This window comes from Silene latifolia, chromosome 9 (assembly GCF_048544455.1).
Source record: "Silene latifolia isolate original U9 population chromosome 9, ASM4854445v1, whole genome shotgun sequence".
Lineage (NCBI taxonomy): Eukaryota > Viridiplantae > Streptophyta > Magnoliopsida > Caryophyllales > Caryophyllaceae > Silene > Silene latifolia.
The window spans coordinates 158,270,230-158,280,726 of record NC_133534.1 but is presented as its reverse complement, the minus strand read 5'-3'; the positions used below and the strand labels follow the sequence as shown (position 1 = coordinate 158,280,726).

Genomic DNA, 10,497 nt, shown 5'->3' with positions numbered 1-10,497 from the left:
ATGGTTTTTGTTATGGCGGAGAGGATAATTTAAATTACCTCTTTCTAAACTTCTATAAGTTATTTTGGATGAATTTTGGATTTTTTATCTCCTTGTTCGGCCAAGAGAGGATGAATTTTGGATTTTTTATTTCTCTTTCTAAACTTCTATAAGTTATTTGATGAATGAATGAATAAATCACACTTTTCATTGTAGTGTATATTAGGAAAAATATAGAGAAAAACCCTTGGTCTTTTCTCTATGACAAAACAGGGTAGGGGGTGGTGACAAGGGCCAATGCATGACCAAGATGCTCTTCACAAAAGCAACTAGGTGTGCATGGTTATCAATTAGGTTAATGATTATGCTTCTTATATATTATAAAACATAATACAAACCCCAATCCACCCATTATTTCGGTATATATATTGTAAAATGGAAAGTCCATTTTACAATTTATTTGTCAATTTGTCACATGTAACATGTTCCATGACATTATGTGTATAAAATGTATTTTTAACAATTAAAAATCAACATATTGATAAAATATGTCACTTATAAAATTAACCTAGTAATTCATAATTACTTGTACCGTAATGGGTTCCCGAGTCATAAATTACAGCATTCTGTATTTATAATAATTTACTCATTCCGTTTCAATTGTTTTCGTAAACAATAATTTCATCTAAATAATAAAACAATTCGATTACTTAGACCGTATCTTATTTAATCAAATTACAATGAGACACAAAACCGTCCGTCAATTTTAAGTAATTTAATTAACTCGTATCGTCATAAGATCAATTAAATATTCAATTAAGAGTGTTACCCTTTAGGTATGACCTAAGGGGATCAACTGATCACCACCGTCGCACGACAGTAATGTCAAACTCTAGTTAGCCAATCATTACCGATATGTGTGGACCAGTTGACTGTAAAAAATACTTCCCACATGTATTCTTAAAATGAGAATAAACATGTGATCATCATGATCGACAGTTGTTATCGCATTATTGTCGGAGGACACATATTCCAACACTTTTGATATATTTTCATCTGTTTATTATCATTGCCATCAATAGTTTAGTATTAATAACCTAATTAGTCTAACTTGTTTGTTAATTTGTATCATTAATCCCGTAATTAACCTTTTTATTGATTTTTCCAAATTAATTTTATCCATGTTTTATTGTTTTTATGACCCAATCATATGTAAATAATATGTTAAATCACTTCTATCCGAGTCAAATGTCCATAATCGATCCTTGAATCACCAATGAATATTAACAATTTGCAATTCCGGCTTCACAGCCAGAACTGAACTCAGGAACAGACGCAGCAACTACTGTGCCTCTTCCAAAGGACGCAGCTCTGCTGCGCCTGTTCCGGGTTGAGTTATGTCTCTGAACTCCCATTTCTGCCTTGACCTAGTTTATTAATTACGTATTAGTTAACTATTATTTGTATTATCACTAATAATCTGTTCGTGAATTTGTTTTCCTTTTCATTTCTCAAACCATCCGTTTTAAATGTATTTTCGACGTAAATCAATTAACCCGTTGTAATTATTGTAATTTTAATTATTGCATTTATTTATTTATCGTATTGTATGATTATTTACTTGCTCTCACATGTAATTAATTCTAAATCATGTTTCGACCTAATGAGTGCTAAATTAATTGTTAACCGACTTAGTTAATTTTCACATGCTAGAATTAATTTATTGGATGTTGCATTGCATGCATATAATCGACAACATATCAAGTATAGATAACTTCCCTAATCATTAGTAGAGGCCGCTATCGAGGCGGGCGGGATTAGGTGTTCGATCAAAAGAGCTTCCTAATACGTACCCTCACTCCTTACTCCTGATCTCTGTGAACATCCGTGTTCATTAGCATCCACGAGAGTCATTCTAGACATAGAATGCTAAGGGTAACGAGTTCTTGGTGTTCTGTCACTACTTTGTGTCTTGACATGGCATGGAGTATTCGAACGGTTTCCAATTTTCCACAATAAATTGGTGGCGACTCCACAAATGCAAAGCTTGCTCGCTTTCACCGAGCGACCCCCGTGGGCTCGCGTTCACATAAACCTGTATAGGCGCGAGGCAGCTGAGTGTCAAAAGGGACGTATTTTGAATGTTGAAAACGGTTGTAAAATGGTTTGTAAAGGGGCACTTGAACCCGTCTTTGTTTGAAAAGGTGGTTTAGACCGCTTTTGTGTTAATGTGAAGAACGAGACTTGAATAATCATCATTGTATTGACGATATTCGACGTCGGGTTCCGTTTTGCAAGCTTGACATGAATAATTTTGAAAAATCTTGATTATGAACTAATTGTATTAAGTCCATTTGTTTGTAATTAGTCAATGATTATCATCGTACTCAGGTTTAAACTGACATGGTATGTGGAACCAAGGATGACTATGCATGTATGACTAATATGTTTGTTTTTGAAATGTAAAGAAATGAATAAAAAGGTTTTAAAATGCCTTTTTAAATTTAATTAACCAAATATTATCACCGAAACACGGATTAAACCGTCATGGTATAAGGAACCAAGGGTGAACATGTTTTAAAAACCGGTTGTAAAATGAAATGAAAATGGAAAGAATGAAATCAAACACGTTTGAGTTCTGACCTGGAAACCCCATTGAGGCGCGAGATACCTAGTGGTGACTAGGGCCTTCTGTTTCCGATTAAAACTCGGTTTTGGCTCATTCGATCCGTATTTTGGACCATGTTATGCATGTTTTAGCATGTTAAGGTCATAAAAATAGATAAAAAGACATGAAATAAGAGGATTATTACACCCTCATACTTACATGCTAGGTGTGAGACGAGAAATCAATGGAAGTGAAAAACTTGTTAGGTCGGAAAACTCGGTTGAAAATCGTTTTAGCAATGTAAAGAGTGTTTGTTTAGTTTAGTGATTGTGTAGTTGGTCGAAGTGGTCGATCAAGTGATTTAATGCACGATGACGGTACCAAACAATGTGTATGGGTTGTATTTTCGATCGGTAGGTTGAAAATACGTGTTGGTTTGTGACTTGAGAAGTCGAGTCTAGAATTTTAAGGGAGAAATGAGGGGGCGGACACTCGCGTACCTTCAAATGGTGGCATTTGAGGGATATTTATAGAATATTGAGTGGTTTTGTGCGTTTTGAGAGACGTGGCCGCATGGGCTACTCGAAGAGGCGTGAGCCATTTCCCGGGTCGTCGAGCTGTCTTGTCACTATCACGCAATTGAAATCATGATTTGTTCTATCCTAGGTTTTGGATGGCATGATTGTTGTACTTGACCATTCACGTATACCAGGTATACTTAACATGGAAGCTTTGTGATGTTTGTTTTTTGTGTTTGACTCGGTTTGACTCGTTGTTAGAGTTGGGATTTGAAATTTTGAGTCGGTTTTTGGTCCTGTGTCGGTTTTGATTCTAGTTAGTGTTATTGGGACCCCGTCGTTGTGCATAACACTCTCTAGGTACTTTTGAAAATGTTTTTTTTTTTCAAAATCGTTTTGAGTTTTTCGACGTATAGTTATACAAAACTGTCGATTAAACGCTGCGATTCCTAAGGATGTTGTAGTCCGATAATCATCGGATGTTTGTTGGGGATTCGACATATATAGGGTATCTACAGAGCCCCTACTTTGAATGAGGATTGGACAGGGCAAAAGTCAAAGTAGCCCCCAGGTCAATTGAAGATTACAACCTGGACACCGAAGCGACGTCTAGGCGGCTTAAAAGAATTTGGGACAAGGACCTACCGTCGGGAAGGGCGACGCCAAGGCGACTCGGGGATACGAGTTAAGGACCTGTCGCCGGGAACAATTTAGAGTCTTTCGTCTGTTCGCGTGGGTCGTTTTAAGTCCATTAGACTACGTACGAAGGCTCACCAGCCATAGGAAGGAGTCATACCCGAGGCATATTCGGGATATGTCCTTGAGTTATTTCTTGTTTGCACGCGAAGGCTCGCCAGCCGTGTTGCGGATATGATGGGGCTCGTCAGCCGCGCTGATGTAACTCATATTTGAGCACATTTAGTCCCCGAATTAACCTCGTTCCTATGCTTTTTAGCAAATATTTAGCTCATTTATTGTCTTTAGCTTCCCATTTTGCATATTCTTTGAGGCTTTATCTCCTTGGTAGGAAAGGATTACAAACCTTACATTTATGAGGCAAAATGGAGCTAAATTGAACAAATCTAATGACCAATCATCAAAGAGAAGACCAACACTAGAGGCCAAAGTAGATAAAAAGTGAAATGGGAAATGACGAAAGGATCCTTGCATCCCCAACACCATCCTTGCGGATTGTTGGGGAGCTAAAGAAGAGAAGCAGTCTGTCCAGGAATCCGAGCGGATCAAGCATGATCCGGGCATCTCACAACACCAAGATCCAAGCGTCTTGTACCCAGGACGAGCGGCTTGCAGCGCCAGGAGCCGAGCATCTCCCACAAGATCCGAGCGGATCACAAGTAAGAAGAGCCTGTGCCACAGCACAGGACGGGCGGATCATGGCAAGACTAGCTAGGGGATCCGCTCATATCCCTCGAGAGGAGCATTTCCTCAACTTTTCTTAGGGTCTTAATAGTCATTTAAGCCCTTAGTAACCCTAATCTTTGTACCTAATCTTTAGTATAAATACTCCTTGTACTACCTAGATTAGAGGCATCTCTTAATAATATCTTAATCAATTCCTAATCACTTTTTAACCATCTCTTAATCAAGTTGTAATTCTCTCAAATTAGTCTTAATTTAGTTGTAATACAATTTCTCAATATTAATCACATATTAATCGTTCCTTAATTTCTCTATTGTTCTTCCATAATTTTGGGTAATTAGAAGATTATTTGGAGGATTGACAACCTTCAGTCAATCATCAAGTACTTCTATTATTCTTTGCTTTATTATTGGAATCATCTCCTTAGGTATAATTCTCTCTTAATCTTTTTTTAATTATTGTTAATAACTTTCATTTATTCATCATGTTTTGCTTTGTTAGTATGATTGACAACCTTATTAGCATGCTAAACTTATTCATGAGTGAGTAGTTTCCTTAGCTAGGGTTAATGGGGAAGTAGGGGAAACAAACATGGGGAATGATTCATGCTTAATCTAATATGTTTCATAATTAAATTGCTTGCTTGTTGTGATTTCAACTTATGCACATGTTATGTTTGATGAAATGCGAGCCTACGAATCCTTGCATTTTTTACTCATCACCTATCTCTTCATTGAGGCGTGTAAGCATATAAACCAACTCGAGCCTCATTAGACCATGCATATAGTTAGATAGGAAGGATTAAGTCGACTTGTAGGTGTTGTACAATCTAGTCGATTCGGCTCCGGGACCCAAACCTTCTTAGGGATTGTAAGCTTATACACCAACTCGATCCCATCACAATAATAAGTGCTTGCTTTATAGTTGAGAACATATTTGTATGATCAACTTCCATGAATCCCCTATGAACCCATGACACCCTAGTGTTTTTAATCAATTGGTTACATCTCATTTTAATTGACTCGCTTGTTTTCATTACTTTACTTTCATCTTGTTAATTAGTTTAGACCAATTCCATCTCAACCCAAATTGTGACACCCTAAGACATAACTATTTGCAATTGAGAATCCTACATCAATACCCGTCCCTTGGGATCCGACATCTACTTCCCTCTTTACTAAGAGTATTTTATGAAGTTATAAGTATTGTTTTGGTTGGTAGCTTTTGACGACGAGTTTTAAACCGATACCAAAAATGGCGCCGTTGCTGGGGACGGTGTTAAATTGATTTGATTTTCATTAATTGTTTTTAGTTGTGTATTTCTTTACCTTGGGGAAGTCAATCTCCTAAAGGTTGTTCTAATTGTTTTCGAGTTGTTTGATATTTTGCATGACAAGGAGATCACAAGGTAATCTATTACCTATTGATCTTGTGATTGAAAGGACCTTAACCAACAATAGAAGAGTTGCTAGAGGTACTTCAAGAGTTGAGTTTACCAACCCTTTCACAATAGAAGGAGAGAATAACCCAATACAACACCCACCACAAAATCAACCCACAATGCCTAAATTTTCATCACATTCCGTACCAACCGAGGAGAACCTACCACATGGTACTCCTACACTACAACATTTAACCGGTAATTTCATTGCCAAATCCGCATTTATACAACTAGTTGAGAGAAGTCAATTTGGAGGGATGCCAAGTGAAGACCCTCATTCACATATGAAGAATTTTTGTGACTATTGTGATGCGATTTCTCAAACCGGGGTTACTCAAGACCAAATCCGATGGGTATTATTTCCTTTTTCTTTGATTGGTACCATAAAGCAATGGTTGAAGAGCCTAGACAAGGCTACCCTTGGTATTGACTCATGGAACACGTTAGCACTTGCTTTCAACAAGAAATTCTATCCTCCGGAGAAGACCAATATGTTGAGAGCCTAAATCACCGGGTTCAAGCAAAGGGATGAGGAATCATTGTATGAAGCATGGGAGAGATTTTAGGACACTTGTCGTTCTTGTCCACACCATGGACTTAGCGAGTGGTTCCTTGTGCAACAATTTTTGAACTGTCTATTTGAAGATTCCCGTAATATCCTCAATATGGGATCCAATGGGATGTTTACCGAAGTTGATGACAATCAAACATGGGCCAAAATCGATGAGATGGCGGTTCATAATTCACAATATATTAGACCTCGAAAGGCTACTAGAGGAGGAAAGCATGAGGTATATTCCATCACTCAATTGGGTGCTCAACTATGTGCTCATATTGACACCATCAATTTGAAGTTTGAGAAGGCCATGGCTAAGCTTGATGAAGCTTCCAAATCACCCAAACAACATGTTAATGCTATGGTGGCATCATCCTCAATTCCAAGTGGAGTATGTGAAAGTTGTGGAACTTTAGGACATGACCAAAGTGAATGTAGGGGAACTAGTGAACAAGTGAAGCTTTCGAAGCATACAAAAGTGGCACCCCTTATTCCAACTATTACAATGAGAATACCAAATTCCATCCAAACTTTTCATATAAAAGCCAAAATTTTCAAATCCCCCAACCAACATACACCCCACCTCCAATGAGAAATCAAGCTCAAAGACCCTTTTATAACCAAAGCCAAAGTTATCAAAATCAACCTTCATACAATCAATCAAATGACCAAGGCTTTGATGTTCAAAAAGCGGTCCTCCAACTGCAAAAGAACCAACAAGAATTTTTCACCCAAATGCAAAAAGATAGCCAAGCCAAAGATATCACCATCAACAACATACTAGCCCACACCAAGATGTAGAAACTCAAATGACTCAATTAGCATCTTCTAACTCTCAAAGACAAAAAGGGCAATTACCACCTCAAAGTAATCCCCCAAAACCTGAAACGGTGAGTGCCATCCATTTGAGAAGTGGTACAAGATATGAGGGGCCGAAGAGGCCAATTGATGAAGATGTTGTGAATGCCAGTGACAAGCAAAGAGTTGTGGAGAACTCTAAGGAAGAAGAACCCACCACCAAATAAGTTTCAAAGAAGAAGAGTAAAGAGAAGGCTAAGGTGAAAGAGCCTATTGTGATTAGACTTCCATTCCCAAGTCGTCAAGCTAAGCCTAAGTTTGATGAACAACTTGGAAAGTTCATGGAGATTGTGAAGAACTTAGAAGTCTCAATCCCATTCAGGGAATTGATCAATCATGTTCCGGCCTATGCAAAATACATGAAAGATATTCTTACCAAGAAGAAATCCATCCGGAAGCTACAAACTATTGCCTTTACCAAAGTGAGTAGTGCTATTCTACAACGGAGTTCACCTCTAAAGCTCAAAGATCCGTGAAGTTTCTCTATTCCATGCACCATTGGCGACACCACAATCAACAAAGCATTATGTGACCTTGGAGCAAGTGTAAGTGTCATGCCATACTCGGTGTGCAAGAGGCTAGAATGGGAGAGCTAAAGTGAACCAACATTACGCTTCAAATGGCTGATTGATCAACAAAGATACCTTTAGGGGTATGGGAGGATGTGCCCGTAAGAATTGGCAAGTTCTTCATTCCGCTAGACTTTGTTATTGTAGACAGGAGGAGGATTCCAACATTCCTATCATTTTAGGAAGACCTTTCTTGCATACCGGGGGAGCGGTGATTGATGTGAAACATGGAGAGCTCATACTTAAAGTCGGAGATGAGACAATCACCTTTAATCTTGACAAGACAATGAGAGCTCCCCGACTACATGAGCCATGTTTCAAGATTGATTACTATAGCCGAGAAAGTGATAGGAAGAAGTTGGCATCTCAATGCAAATATCAAGCTATGGGTAAAGAATCACCACCCATATGGAAGAAGAAAGTGGATAATCTTCAAGATGCTTTATCAGGAGAGCAAGAAAATTTCAACAACGATGAGAGCTTGAATAGCTCACCACCACTCATGACAAGCAAAGAAGAAGGCCTCATTGGCCATGACAACAAGAAAGAGGAGTTGCTTTTGTCAACTCATGATACCATTGGGGAGAAAGCTAGTGAAGTTTGTGGTCTATGGGATGACGAATTTGAAGGATTAGTTAATCCCTACATTGGCAATGCTATGACCCTAGACCAAGGCTTTGTTGATCCTTGTCATCACTTTGACATGGGTCACCACCATGATGAACACAATGTGCAAAGGTCTATTGAAGATCTTTATAATGAAAATGAACAAGCCTTCGACTACTTCTACAAGGTGTTTAGCAACATCAACAACACCTTGGCTATGCCCCCTTGACATCTCATTCAAGAAGTGAGAGTTTGGTGGAGTCCTCCCTAAACCACCATTTGTAAATATTCTAACCCTTAACTTGCATTCTACTTCTTGTATTGCATTTTTGTCAATTTTGGATTTGCAATTTCATATTTTGATCAAGATTTTTATCATGAGAGAAAGTGAGGGAGGGATTTTAATGTGTTTTGATGTGTAGTGTTTGATCTAGTGTGGGGATAACAATTACCTAGGCTAACCGAGCCTTCATAGTGCACCCACAATGTTGAACAAAGGAATGAAGAAAGAATGATACGGGAAATGAAGATCCCCGCGGGTGGAACTGAACTCGTGGGTGCTGTGTAGGAGAAGATCCGAGCGTCCCAGGGGGAATCCGCTCGTGCTAGAAGAAACCCGAGCATCCTGGCTCTAAGACGCTCGTCTTGGGAGTGTTGAAATTGAATAAAGTTGGTCTGTTTAAAAATCTGAGCAGATTACACAGAAGACGCTCGTCCCAGTTCTAAAGACGCTCGTCTCAAGCTAAATCTGCGCGTCTTGGCTGCTGTGAAAATTATCATTCCACGTTGTTTAACAATCCGAGCGTCCCCAGGTAAAGACGAGCGTCCTCAGAAAAATACGCTCGTCTCCTGAAGAATCCACGCGTCTTAGCATGGGTTAGAAATTTCTGAGCTTACTGACTGAGGATCCGAGCATCCCCAGTCCAAGACGCTCGTCTGCTACTGCTGAATGACTATAACACGGGATTAACCCTCCTTCCCCAAATCATTTCTATCTTATTCAAACACACAAACACACACCCTTTCTCCCTCAAATCCCTCAATCCCCTCATCAACAAAACACAAATTCCTCAACCAAATTCACCAAAATCAAAACAAAACTTCCTCAAATCACAATTAAGCTACTCCTTTATCAACAAAACACCAAAATCCTCATAAATTAAATCGATTTTCTAGGGTTTTAGCACAATTTCGAAAATCCTAAAATCGATTAAGGATTAATTGAAGCTTGAACAGATTAGAAGCATTCAAGCAAAGTATTGGTTTGTTGATATAATTTTGACAAGGAGAAGAACATGGCAAGAACGAAAGGTGGAAACAAGGCACCCACAACCTCAAATCTTTCCAAAAGGCAACAAGCTCTTCTAGCCTCAAAGGCTATCGTAGTGCATCAACCAAGGGTGGAGATTCAAGAAGTTGCTACTCCTATGGTGGAAGCTACACCTACTCCGGTCATTGAACAATTGCAAGATTATCCGGAGGTAACTTTCATAAAAGATTCTCATAGGAAAGCATTTGTATCCCTTACTAGGAAGACTATTTTGCCTACCAAATTCATATGTCAAGATGCCTTAGAAAAGTTGGGTGTGCATGAGAGGACTAAGAATTTTTTCGAATCTATGAAGTTGAAAACCCTCTTTGAGATGCAAGAACTGATTTATCCTTCCCTTACCATGGAGTTTGTAAGCTCCTTGAAGGTGACTAAGGTAGATACTCGAAAAAGTGTGGAATTCCGCCTAGAAAACAAGGATAGACGAATGTCTATGAGTGAGTTTGGCAAAGTGTTTGGTCTTGAAGAACACTATCATTATGCCAAAAAAACCCTTCCCAATATGATCCCGCACCCCTTTGGAAAGCGATAACCGGGCGAAAATTTGAGTCTTTCCATGAGTGCCATGTTCTTTATGTCCACCATCCGGGTATAAGGGTATGGCACAAGTTTGTGGGCAACACCTTAATTGCAAGAAAAGGCACCAATCAC

The 10,497-nt window shown here is 38.8% G+C and overlaps 1 non-coding gene across 1 annotated transcript; it reads right to left on the bottom strand.

Moving 5' to 3' along the window:
* Positions 1–6,418: 6,418 nt before the first annotated feature.
* LOC141603910 (small nucleolar RNA R71) lies at positions 6,419–6,525 on the bottom strand. The gene has a single exon (XR_012525746.1). It is a non-coding gene; the product is annotated as a small nucleolar RNA R71 (small nucleolar RNA).
* Between the last annotated feature and the right edge of the window lie 3,972 nt (positions 6,526–10,497).